The sequence below is a fragment of the Galeopterus variegatus genome, unplaced genomic scaffold (assembly GCF_000696425.1).
Source record: "Galeopterus variegatus unplaced genomic scaffold, G_variegatus-3.0.2 Scaffold522, whole genome shotgun sequence".
Lineage (NCBI taxonomy): Eukaryota > Metazoa > Chordata > Mammalia > Dermoptera > Cynocephalidae > Galeopterus > Galeopterus variegatus.
In genome coordinates this window covers 395,516-408,042 of record NW_007726633.1, presented here as the reverse complement: position 1 = coordinate 408,042, position 12,527 = coordinate 395,516, and the positions used below count along the sequence as shown (strand labels likewise).

General features: G+C 54.7%; 1 protein-coding gene across 2 annotated transcripts in view; it reads left to right on the top strand.

Annotated features, from left to right (window-relative positions):
- CCDC33 (coiled-coil domain containing 33) overlaps window positions 1-12,527 on the top strand; it is a 114,107-nt gene that overhangs the window by 80,185 nt on the left and 21,395 nt on the right. The window lies entirely within an intron of this gene.

The following is a 12,527-nucleotide window of genomic DNA, read 5'->3' as shown; positions in this document are numbered from 1 at the left end:
TTCTGTCACCTCTGCTCCTTGGAAAAACAGCTTTCAGGAGCAACCTCCAGCTCAGCCATAAATTGCATTGAAAATAAAGATACAGATCTTTGGAGATTTGGGGCAGCATGAATAGACCAGTTACTGATGACACCCACAGCCTGGCCATGGAATCCCCTTTCTTGTGCATAAAGGAGAGAAAAGGGGAGGTAAACAGCCGAGGGAAGGGAGGGAAGAGAGGAAAGGGAGGATGTCATCAAAGCGAGTGGCAGATGGGAAGGAAAGAGAAAGGCAAAGGCATCCTCCCTGGTCCCAACCCTGCAGAGAGCTCAGAGCAGCCTCCCTTCCCTCACCCCTCCAGTTCAGCCTCTTGGGGATGGCCCAGCCAAGCCTCAGCCCTCACCTGGTTCAGCCCCTACCCTGATCTCAGGCTGCAGACCTCAGCCCCTACATCCCACCACCTCTGGGAGCAGGGGCCTCAAATGCTGCCTGACTGGACAAGCCTCTCATGTCAGCCACCTGGGCACCAGAAATAGTGTGACCAAGGGGGGAGCAGTACCCAGCCCCAACTCCTGGTACTGAGCCTGGCAGGGACCCCCTGCTTTGGAACCTGCTGTGTAAAGAATCTAAGGTCTGAGTTGAGGTCAACAAGTCTGAGGGTTTGGATTATTTGCGAGAGATTAGATATAAATATCTTAATACTATGGATTTATTTGGGGAAGGTGAGACATAGAACAGATTGACATGGGTTGGATTGGAATCTTCGTTGTGCTTATAAAATGTGATGATGATGGTAATGGGGGAGAGATGGAGAAAGAATGCAGCTGAGGAGGAAGGGGTCTTTAAATATAGAATGGATCAGATAGGTGGGCAATTTAAACAATTTTTTTAATATCTGAGAGAATATTATAATAATGAGGGCAGTGGGCTAGTGAGTCTTGAATTTCTCTTCAGGATTAAGCCAAAAGAGATAGGATTAGACTACAGTTTGAGATGTCAAGTTTAGCCCTAGGAGGAACTGTTTTTGAGCAAGACAAAGGGACAAAGTGACAAAAGGGAGGAAAGAATTGGCCCAAGGGCACTAAGACAGGAGGCTCTGAGTGACAACAGGGGGCTCAGGGCTGCCCCATGCTTGCAGACTGTGAGATGTTGTGATTTGGGTCTAAGGGAGAACTAACTCAAGCATGCCCACCTGGACACCACCCCCAACACTCCCATCATGGGCCATGTACCCAGAGAGAGGGCTCCCTGGTCCCTCCACCCTCCCTCTTGCTGGACTCCTGCTGAGGCCACAGGACTGGCTGCTAGCCCTGGTTTGCCATTGGCTTAGGTCTACTCAGACACCACCATCTAGCCTTTGAACTAAAGAGCACACTGGCTTCCTCATCTCTGGGCTCCAGGACCCTGCCCAGACCTGGCCCAACACATTGGTAAATGCTTGTTGGCCAATGTAATAGAACCCCTGGATAGCAAGAGCATCAGAAAGAACCTTAGCATCCAGACTGGTCCCCTCATTTTACAAAGGGTGGCAATGAGGTGGCCCACAGGTGGGACAACACCTTCCCAAGACCTTCTGACCTCACTATCCCATGCTAACTTGCATCTAGTCAAGGCAATACTGGTTGCCTACAGAGCCTAGCATGCTCAGCCCCGGACCCTTCATCGAACCTGGCACCACTGGGTCCCTCTGACACTCACAGAGTACTGAGGGCAGTGGGCCTGCTCCTCTCCCTTGCCCATCCCAGTCTGTCCCATGTCTGTCCTCTGCTTTGTTCCTGGCTTTTGGCTCCCACCCTGGTATGGTCCCCCAACTCATCATTTCTCTCTCTCTCCCCCTATATTTACCATGCTGGCAATTCCCACCTTTGTCACATTGTACTAATTGGGTCCTAGAGACCCATTTCCCAGCTCCAGCTCCTACCCACTGGCCAGAGCCTGGAAGGATCAGGGCAGGACCCAGGCACACACATTTTCATGGCCAGTACAGCCCAGTTACAAACAATAGAACATGAGCGGGTAGCAACAGTGTATAGCTCCATGACAATCATGGGTAGCTGTGTAGCTATTGGTCACTGTTCCATAGCAACCAAACAAAATTACATAGCAGTGGGTGAACTCCTGCAACCGAGAGGCACAGAGACAAGCAATAGAATGTGGCCACAAACAGCGGAGTGTAGTTGCATAGCAATAGACCTGAGCCACGGAATGATGTCACACAGCACTACACCTCAGGAGGACGCAATCACAGCAACGAGCATCGGACATAGTGTGTAAGCCGTAGACAGAGTCACAGAGCAGTAGCAGATACTTCAATAGCACTGGGACACATTTGTGTAGCAATGGCACAGTCATAAGGTCTGTGACTCCTGGACTGGTGGTCAGGGGGTGATCAGCAGCAGCAGAGCCTGGGGTGAAGTGATGGGCCCCAGTGAGATGGCAGTGGTGTGCAGTGACCAAGCGGTGCTCAGCCATTGCCTCTAGCTGTGAGCCTCTCAGCATCACCTGATTTCCAGAGTGCGTTTTTCTATGTCTGGTCTCATCGTGCATTCCCCAGAGCCCAAGAAACAATTTTGTCTTAGGAAATTGAACATTTTCTGGGGAAAGGAGCACCTTGGGAATAGAGGAGGGAGCAGAGGGGATGAGGTCCATGCCTTTCTGTGTGGTAGTCCCTGCTGTCCTGGGGCCGGCCAGGACCACCCCCACAGCACACCGAGCCCTACTGGGGCCCCCACCCCTTAGTGTGCCCTTTGATCTGCCCTCATTCCCTGGTTGCAACCCAGCCATTTCTTCCCAGGTGTCTTCGTACACCTGGTTTTACAGAAGTCTTTCAAGTGCCCATTTGTCAACGTGGTGCAAAGCTCCAATTCTGGGTGGGCCTCCTGAGGTCATGGTACCATGGGTGTGCTTTGGGGCCAGGTGTAGGGCTTCAAGCAGAGGTAGAGAAAGCCTTTTCCTCCTACGTGAGCAGCCCAGGAAGTCTTTTTGGAAGAAGCGGGCTTTTAAGCAAGTGTAAAGGATGAGATGCTAAGGGTCATCCTGAACATGGCAACTCTGCAAACATTAAACAACTTGTGAGCATTTCCCCTGCTCTCTCTAGACACCCTGAGCCCACCTCACACTGAGCCAGACCGTGTCTCCTGACACCAGGGTAGCAGCGGGTAAGCTGAAGGGGCTCCATGTAGTTCCTAGATGGGCCCAGTTCCCCTCACAAAGGGCTTATGAGACACCTACCATGTGCCTGGGTTCCCCATTCCTCCAACCAGTCAGAAACCCAGAGCTCCCACCTTCCCAGCTGCCCAGCCCAGTGCCCAGCTGTGCAGCTGCAGAGGGGCAAGGAGAAGGGAGAGGCCGATGCCCTGTGCTCTGGAAATTCCGCAGCAGAGAGGAGCAAGCCACACCCCAGGGGACAATTAGTGGCACAGAGTATGTACACAGTAAATATTAGGTGAGGGATGAACAGGCGAAGGGGAATGGCTGAGACAATGTATTCTTCTTACTATCACACTTACCCAGCATTGCTGAGCACATCTAGTAAGCCCTCAATAAGTGAGAGAGAGAGGAGCCAGGAAGGCTTCCTGGAGGGGGCGGGCTACGCTTTGGATAAACAGAGGCAGAAGTGCTGTGTGTGTGTGTGTGTGAGTGTGTGTGTGTGTGTGTGTGTGTGTGTGTGTCTGACTCCTCTGCTTCCCTCCCTCTCTCTGCCTTGCTCAGAGGAGATTTGTGGCAGACCAGAAGGCCCTCATACCAGGAGATGAATAATTGACAAGGGTTGTTTAAAGATTCAGTGGAGTTTTTCCAAGCTCACCACACTGGAATAACTCATTACTCTCATGCTCTCTTTGAAAGCTTCTTCCTCCTCCCTCCACCTCTCCTCCAGGTCCCCACATCCCTGGCCCCCTTTGAGCCTAGTGCTTTTGTTCCTCTTCCTTTCTTGAGTCTGCTGGACCCTAGCCGGATCACTCCCTTGAGCCCTCGGTTTCTTTGAGTCCACATCCCCAGCTGCCGCCACCCCCTTTAACCTGCTGCTAAGGGTGGTAGGTTGACTTCAGCAGAGAGGACCCATTTCATGGGTGCAGAGAGGAAGAAAGGCCAGAGAGGCAGCAGTGGAGGTGGGGGGCTCGGGCCCCAGGAGGGCAGGCCTTGCAGTCCAAGGACCCCTTCCCTCCCAGGCTGCTTAGAGCACACATTCCCAGGGTGCTTAGAGCACTTTGTGTCCCTGTACCTTGATTTTTCCATCTGTACCACAGGAGAGCTGCCTACCCTCCCCCACCTGCCCCACCTGCCCCTGGGGATCAAATTGCCCAAGTGAGGGGCCTCAGAAAGAGAGGCTGGCCTTGTAGCAGAGACACCTGTGAGCTTAGTTCTTTGTGTCTCCTTGGCATGGCCCTAGGGAGGCCAGCCACCCTTGTTTTCCCAGGACTGAGAGGTCCCAGGATATGGGACTTTCAGTGCTTAAACCTAGATAGTCCCAGGCAAACCTGGACCGGGGTCAATCTGCATGGCATGGAACCTCCCTTGCTCCAGCCCTGCCCCATTCAAGGTTGCCACACCCTCCATCCCCCTGATCACCCCACAGCCACAGGGCACACACCCTCTGCCCAGCCCAGCTCCATGCTGTTCCCTGCACTCATGGCACTCTCATTGGTCCTTGAAGTGACCTCAAACTCCCTTCCATTCTTTGGACCTCAGTTCTGCCTCTGTCAGCAGAGGAGGTCAGAGCAGATGTTCCCAAGTCCCCTAGGACTCTGGCACTGTGGCTAGAGCACGCCCAGGCTGAGGCCTGCAGACTGGCGAGGCTGACAGAGGCTCAGACCTGGCCTCAGCTCCCTCAGCACCACCTGGTGGCAGGTGACAAGTTCTGAGCAGGGCCCTCCACCGCCACTGGCAGTAGTCACCAGAGGGAGGACCCAGTGCACCCCTGGACAAAAACATCAGCCTAGGGCAATGGCATCACAAAGCCCAGGGAGCCTGGGGTTGGCAGGAGCAAGTAGTTACGTATAGAGCCCAACCTGAGAGGCAGAGAGTACAAGCCCACCCAGGGACCCAGGGCCTTTGGAACCACAAGAGGCAGAGAAAATATGAGAGAAACAGCGAGACAGAGACAAAGAAAGCAGAGCCGTCTGGTGCCCACCTCAGCCTCCAAACAGATACCCCTGACTCAGTGCTCCCTTCAGGTCACCAGATACATTCCCAAAACACCCCTGGTACCTCATCCCCTGCTGCACCACCTCATTCTCCATGGTCCCTGACTCTGCCACCCAGCATTGGTGGACCCAATGTGCCTGGTCAGTCTTCTCTCAGTCACCTCTCCGAGCAGCCCTGTTCCGTCTCAAGGCCCACCTGTGGCAGGTGTTCATCACACACTCACAAAAGTCGGGTCTTCCACCCTCCTGCCCCTGCCCAGGCCGGCTCCCCACAGGCAGGAGTCTTCTCAGGCCTCCAGCTCTCCTCAGCTCCCGCCCTGCGCTCCTGCAGCCCCTAAGCTGGGAGCCTGAGTGCTGGCCTTTGGGGGGGGTCTAAAAATAAATGCTTGCGAGGTGCCATAGTCCCAGTCTTCAGCTGAGAACCCTCACCAGCTCTCCTCCCCTCTCTGTCCCCCCCCCACCCTGTCCTTCTTTCCTCCTCCAGTTCACACACCCAGAGGCAAAGTGCTTACCAAGCATTTGAGGGAAGGAGGAAGCAGGGAGGGAGGGAGGGAAGGTGGAAAGGAAGAAATAAGGATCCTGTCCCACACATGTCCCTGTTATCTCCCCCTGCAGACCCCTCCTCTCATCCACGCAGCCCTAGCAGGTCTGAGTCTGTCTCCAGCACTCCGGAGCCGTGTGACCCAGGATAAATCACTCCACTGTCTGATCCTGCCTCCTCATTGCAAAGCGAAGGGAACACTGTCCTTTCTCACTTCTTGAGGCTAGGGGGAGGATTAGCAGGAGAGCAAATGGCAGAGCACTGGAAACTGTAAAGGGCTGTCCACTCTGTGGGAGGCTTATTATTAGTCACTGTGTTCATGAGGCCCTTCCAGACTGAGAATGAAAAGAAGAGGGAGCACAAATCCCTCAGGCCTCTCCCTGCAGCCCCTTCTCCAGAAGGGCTCTTCCCAGACCCCTGACCCTGTGCTCCTCCCTCCTCCGCCCATCTCTCCAGTCTCCGGTGGGCCATTCTCCTCCCCCATCCATCACCTGGGAGTAAAGAGATTAATAAACGAGACTCATAACTCAGCTGCTGGGATGCAGTAGATATTTACGACTCTGTTTCAATTTGCGGAGAGATTAAGTGTTTGTCGATTTATTGTCTCTTGGTGTGTGCAAGCGGCTGAGCAAGGCCCCCTGCCGGCCAGCTCCCCTCCCCCACCCCACACAACCGCACACGTGTGGGCTCATCACCTCCCACCCCCAACCCCCGCCCCGTCCCTGCAGCCGCCCAGCCAGGGAAGGCCACTGCCACTGGAGTGGGCTTGTCTTCCTGACCTACTTGGCCAGAAGGGCACATGGCCTTGGACTGAGGAAAGGGCCTGATGCCCAGGGAACAGGCTATTACACAGGCTAGGGAGGGGACAGTATCATCCTTGGCTGGTTTAGAGGGCCCACTCTGGCCCTCATCCAGCCTGGTCTCTCTCCTCATGACCAGGTAAACGTGCCCCAGAGCCCAAGCCCCACACTTCTAGATGACTCTCTGGGTCTCCAAGACCCCAGAATTCCCTGCCCAAATGGGCCTGAGCCTGCTTCTGAGGACTGTGCAGGCTTCTTCTGAAGTCCATTCTCCTAAGGGTCGAATACTTTAAGGGGGCAAGGCCCAAGAGATGGCTGTTTTGGGAAAGGGGCCCATCCTGAGAGACTCCGTCTATGCTCTTGCCCCGGGCCCCAGGAGGGTCGTGGAGAGAGGCAGGCATGCTTCCACGGAGAAAGTCCCCAGCCTAACTGGAGAGGAGCCTGCAGAGGCCAAGGGAAGTGAGAGCAGCCTGGAGAAGCTGGTGAGAAAGGAGTGTCACCCTAGGACACAAAAGGAGAAAGGACTTGAACCCCAAGTACGAGCAGTGCTCAAGGAGCCGGGGGGCACATGAGCACGGGGGGCACATGAGCACAGGGGGAAAAGTGCCAAGTGCTCTCTCCCCCACAGCCCAGCTCCTCTCCTCTGCCTTGTGGAGTCTGCAGTCTGGCACATGCACCCACCCACCCACTCACTCACTCACTCGTTCATTCATTCACTCATTTGACCCTCTTTTTGAGCCGTCTCATTATCTCCCTCCACAGATCCCTCCACTCATTTGTGCGCTTCTAGTGGGGTTGAGTCCTGTTTCCACCACTCAAGAGCTGTGCAACCTTGGATAAATCACTGCACCTCTTTGATCCTATCTCCTCATTATTAAGTAGAGAAAATAATCTTCCCTGCCCTCTTCTTAGGCTTTAGAGAGGATTAGCAAGAGAGTGGAAGGTGGTGCACTGGACACTGTAAAGGGCTGTCCACTCTGCAGGAGACTTAATAGTCGCTGTGTTCATGGGCTCCTTTGAGATGAGGGGGTGAGCGGAGGCAGCACAACTCACCCAGGCCTCTCCCTTTCACCCCCTCTGCAGAAGCTTGTCCCCAGGATAAGTGACAGTCACATAAAGATAACCCTGTACGAGGGTCCTTGTACTCAGAAAGTCCCAGTTCAGCAGGAGAGACACACCGGGAATTGGTGGAGGGTGTGTGGTTAGGAGTGGGGTGCAGTCTGCTCAGGGGATCGTGGGAGTACAGAAGGGGTGTACCCAATCCTAACCCCCACCCACCCCTACCCCAGGCAGGGCACACTTTATACAGAATACCAGGGCAGTCCACAGAGGTCACCGTGAGACACAAGAGAGAGAAAAGCCAATCAAGCATCAATAATTGTTAGTATGAAAACCATGACAGACCTTTGATTTGTTGGTAGAAGAGAAATTTAAGCAAGTAAACTTGTTCCCGCAAGAGGAATCTTTTGAACTGTTGAGTGGAAGTTACCAGTGTGTGTATGCATGTGTGTGTGTGTGTGTGTGCGTGTGTGTGTGTATCGCCTAGGCGTCCTAGGGACACACCAAAAGGCACTGTGGGGCCCTCAGGGCTCGTGCCAACTGGACCTCAGTTGCATTATCTGTAAAATGGGTAGAATCCCTCCCTCCAGTGAGGGATGAGAAAGTCTTAGGGGTGTAGAGGAGATAATTGAGGGGGTGGGTGGGGTAGTGGATTGGCCAAATCAGGGCCTGGCTCCAAGCACCCAAAAGATCTGGCTCAGAGGAGATGTGGAGAGGGCCACCAGGGGCAGAGGCCACCCAGGAGGAAAGAAAATTAACAGAGAGAGCACCAGATGGGAGGAGCATCATGAGACCTAAGGTCTAGTTCTGACACTGCTGCTGACTTGAAGAGTCGCCCTGGCTGACAACCTCCCCTCTCCGGGCCTCAGTCTCCCGCTCTGTGACATGAGGGGCCTGGTCTGCATGATTTCCCCTTTCATCTGGCAAACAAGGCAGACGGAGGCGGGACGGCCGAGATGGCTGGTGCCGCTGGTCTCACTGCCCATCCCAGTCCTTGATTAAACAGTGGGTGGGCAGGGCAGGAGTGTGGCGCCCTTGGTAAATAAAGCCAAGATGACGAGGCCAGAAATCGCTAAGGGCTTGAATCATCAATTTGTGAGGGTGGGGCAACTACAGAACCAGGGGCAACTGGGAGACATTTGCTTACCTGGGAAACGGGCCTGGGCCTTTCTGCAAACTGCCAGACCACGCTGTCCTTAGCCCTCCCTTTAATAATACCGAGTCTTCCCATCAACATTTATCGAGCCCTTACTCTGCACCCAGAATGTTAGTCAGAGTCTTATTTAATCCTTGCATCAACCCGATGAGGAACATACAATTATCAACTGCACTTTCCGGGTGGGGAAATTGCTGATGGCTCAGTAACCCTCCCAGGGCCACCGGGCAAGACCGAGGGCAAGTCCTGGTCCAGCACAGGTCTGGGGTCTCCAGCCCAGCACCCGATCCCATGACTGCCTTGGCCAAGCCTCATGACTCAAAAGTCAGGAGCCTGGTGAGCCTGACCCACCGTCTTCCCAGCACATCTGGGAGGGAGGGCTGCCTCAGTTTCCTCACAAACACCAAGACAGAGCTCTGCGGCTACCAGTCCACACGCCATATGTCTGAACTCCAAATAATTAAAAGTTATAAATCAAGCCAAAGATAGCAACCTATTAAATATGTTCTATTCCTCCACCTTGACAAATATACCTTCTGAACAGCCTCGAAGAATTCTCAGATTCCACATTGAACCCCGATGGCCTGGCAGGAGCATCCCCCAGCCCCCTGTCCCCGCCTGCCCTCTTTCCTTCTCACCCTGGCTCAATCTCAGTCCCACACCCATAAGACTTTGTGGGATCTTCAAGTGCATAAGTGTACACTACCACCTTCAGGAAGACAAGCCCTGGAAGCAGGAGGGAATTCCAGGTCCCAGGTGCCCTGGGTGTGGTCTAAAGGGGGCACCGGCTCTGGGTGGGCACGTCCCCTTGGCCCCACCAACTCCTCACCCCATGGGACTGGTTGTGCCCCGATGAGGGCTAGAGAAGTTCCCTCTAACACACAGGGCCCAGGGCAGGAGCCCCTTTTGTTCAGGGCTAAGGGCAAAGCTGTCCCTCCCCCAGCCCCCACCCCCAGCTCAGGAACTCTATTAGGGTACACTACTGAGCTCAGATTAAATGCTTTTCAGTACAATCCAATTTCCTCCTGACACATGAACTAGAAAAGCCCAGTCGCCACCCCCACACACAGCGCGCCCCCCCGCACACTACATTCGGTGCTAAATATCCAATCAAGTCCACAAATAATAGAGAAAGGCCAGTTCACTCCCAGTTTAATCAGATAAAATGCCCATTCATCGGCTCCTGCCAGTGGCAGACATTGGACGAGCAGGTGGAGCCGGGAGGGGCTGCAGGAGAAGGGCTGAGACCCCTGTGGGTAGAGTCTGAAGGCTGTGCCTTTAAATCTTCAAGGAGGGGGGACAGTGTTGCCCACGGGGGACTAATTATCCTTCAGCCTTTAGCCAGCTCTTACACAAACAGACAAAAGGGGGCTCAGCAGCCCTGATGGCGCTGAGCCTCTGCAGCAGAATTTTTTTTACTCTCAGATATGCAAATCCACCTCCACATGGTGGACCCTGGGGATGGCTGAATAGTGGCTCAGGGATTTGGAAGCACCAGAAAGGGCACGGGCAGCTGGACCCTCTCAGAGGACTAGTTTGGAGACTGGAGGCATCTCACTCTTCCTCCCCAGGCTGGGTGGGGAGCCTAGTCTGAGCCCTGCTTTGCCAGTGGGTGAGGGTCTTGTGAAGATTGAGATGGAGACCCCTCTGGCCTTCTTTATGTGGGTAGGGGGCTCCTGTGAAGGGCCAGAGGGGATCACTCAGGCAGCTGGCTCAGGGTCCAGATGGGGCCATCCTGTCCACCTCAGGGCCTCCTTGGGATACAGCCACCAGGTGACCTATCCAAAGCACAAATATAGATGTGCTCTGAACCCTTCTATGGTTCCCCCCTGCAGGTGAGCCCCTTGGCCTGATGGGACCCTGGGAGTCTGTGCCCCAAGCCTTTCCTTGAACCCAGAATATTCTACCCTCACCCAACCCCAAGGTGCCCGCTCATAGCTCCAGACCTTTGCTCCCTATTCACCCCACCTTTTATCCCCTCCCCCACCTCCATCCTGGGTGCCTGGCACACAGTGGGTGCTTAGTAAGTGTGTGCCCACTGAATGCATAAAATGCCCTTCCTAAGCAGCTACATGGACCTGGGGTGTCTGGGTCATAGAGGAAAAGTTTGTTTCCTACTGAGCTCCCAGCCAGCACCTACAGGAACCTCAGTCTTTCTAGCTATGAAGTGGAGATATAATGCTAACCCTTGCCCCACAGGCTGGCTGTGAAAATCCCATGTGCCTGAAGAGGGCTGTGTGAACTGTGACAAACCCCTGGTGCCTTGTCACTCACAGCAGGGGGTGAAGAGGACAGTGTAGGACAGTGGGGGGAGGGGGTCTAGGGACCAAATTCCATCTCTCTCAGCGCCCCCTCTCCATCCCCTCATATCAGCCACTCGCTGGGGGAATGTATTCATCTGCTATAGATGGGTCTCTACCCCACCCATTCCAGACTCCTCCACGTCCTCTCCCAGCCACCACAGCAGGAGGAACCTGGGCCTTGAAAGTGGGAGGGAGCTTAAAAACGCCAGCACCGACGGTGGTGCTGAGGCAGGACTGCAGGTGGGCTTGGTGCAGAAGGTCTAGAAAAATCAGGATGTGAATTCTGAGACTGACCCTGGGCCTGAGGTGGGCAGGGGCAGGGGGCATCCTGAGAGACCCAGTGGGGAAGTTACCCCCAGGCAACGGGAGCTGCCCTCATGAAGCCCCCTCCCCTCATTGCCACCTACACTTGTGAGGGTCTGGACCCTGGATTTCCATTACCTGGGAAGAGGACAGAACCAAGCAGTAGGTAAGGCTGGGTGACAAACCAGGTGAGGAGGAAGCTCTGAAAGGACTGACTGCCTTGAGGCTCAAGCCTCAACAGGCAAAGTTGAGCACAGGGATTCCTGGAAGCATCACCCAGGATTCTGAGAGCTGAAACATGTTGTAAAGTTCTGGGGTGACCCGGAGCCTGGTACAGACAAGTGGTCCCCAGCAACACAGGGCTGGGGAGGAAGCTCTGACCTGGGCTGATGCAGGAAGGGTGAACCAGCCAGGGAGAGCTGAGGATGGGTGGGCGGAGGGTACAACAGCCCCTAACATGGAATCTGGATGGGGCCCAAGAGACAGCAACATGGTGGGTGGGCTCCCAGGATGGGGGACCTATACGTGCCCCATCCCCAGGGCAGGATATCCCAGGCATGCGCAGCCATGCCAGCCTCTCTTGGAGAACACCCCTGGACTCTGCTCCTTCCTGCTCACCTGGCCTGGGTGTTTGGAGCAGAGGACCCCTCCTGCTCCTCTGGCACTCCCAGTGCTGGCTTTACAGGGACTCAGGTGAGCCCTGGGGGAGAGGGAAGGGAGGCTTCACTTGTGTTCACACTTCCAGCTCCCTTATGAGAGCCAAGCTCCCCTGTCACCCCCGGCACCTTCCCCCCACCTGCTGTCCCTCGCAAGGCTCTAAATGGTCTAGGCCTCTTTGGATCCCCCAAGATGTCAGCCAGTGCTTTTTCTCTTAGGCAGAGGGATGGCAGGTGCCCCCAGGAGCTCTCCCCTCCACAGCCCCTGGCCTGAAGACAATGAATGGGAAGCAGGGGGCACACACATTCACAAAAATGAGATGGCGAGGGTGAAAATAAGAGCCTAGAGTGAAGGTCTAGATAGCACACTAGTCTAAAGAGAGGGTACTCTACGTAGTAGGATCTCAACCCCTGCAGCCAAAGGCGAAGATGGGTAATTGACTCACTGCAGCAAGGGGGGATGTGACCACAGGGACTCGTGAGGCATCTCAGTGTGCTGGAAAGGACCGAAAGGATTTGGACTGGCATTAGGTGGTTTGGGGAAGGGTTTAAGGAAACAAGGCTTTGCTCTGGGTTGGGTGCTATC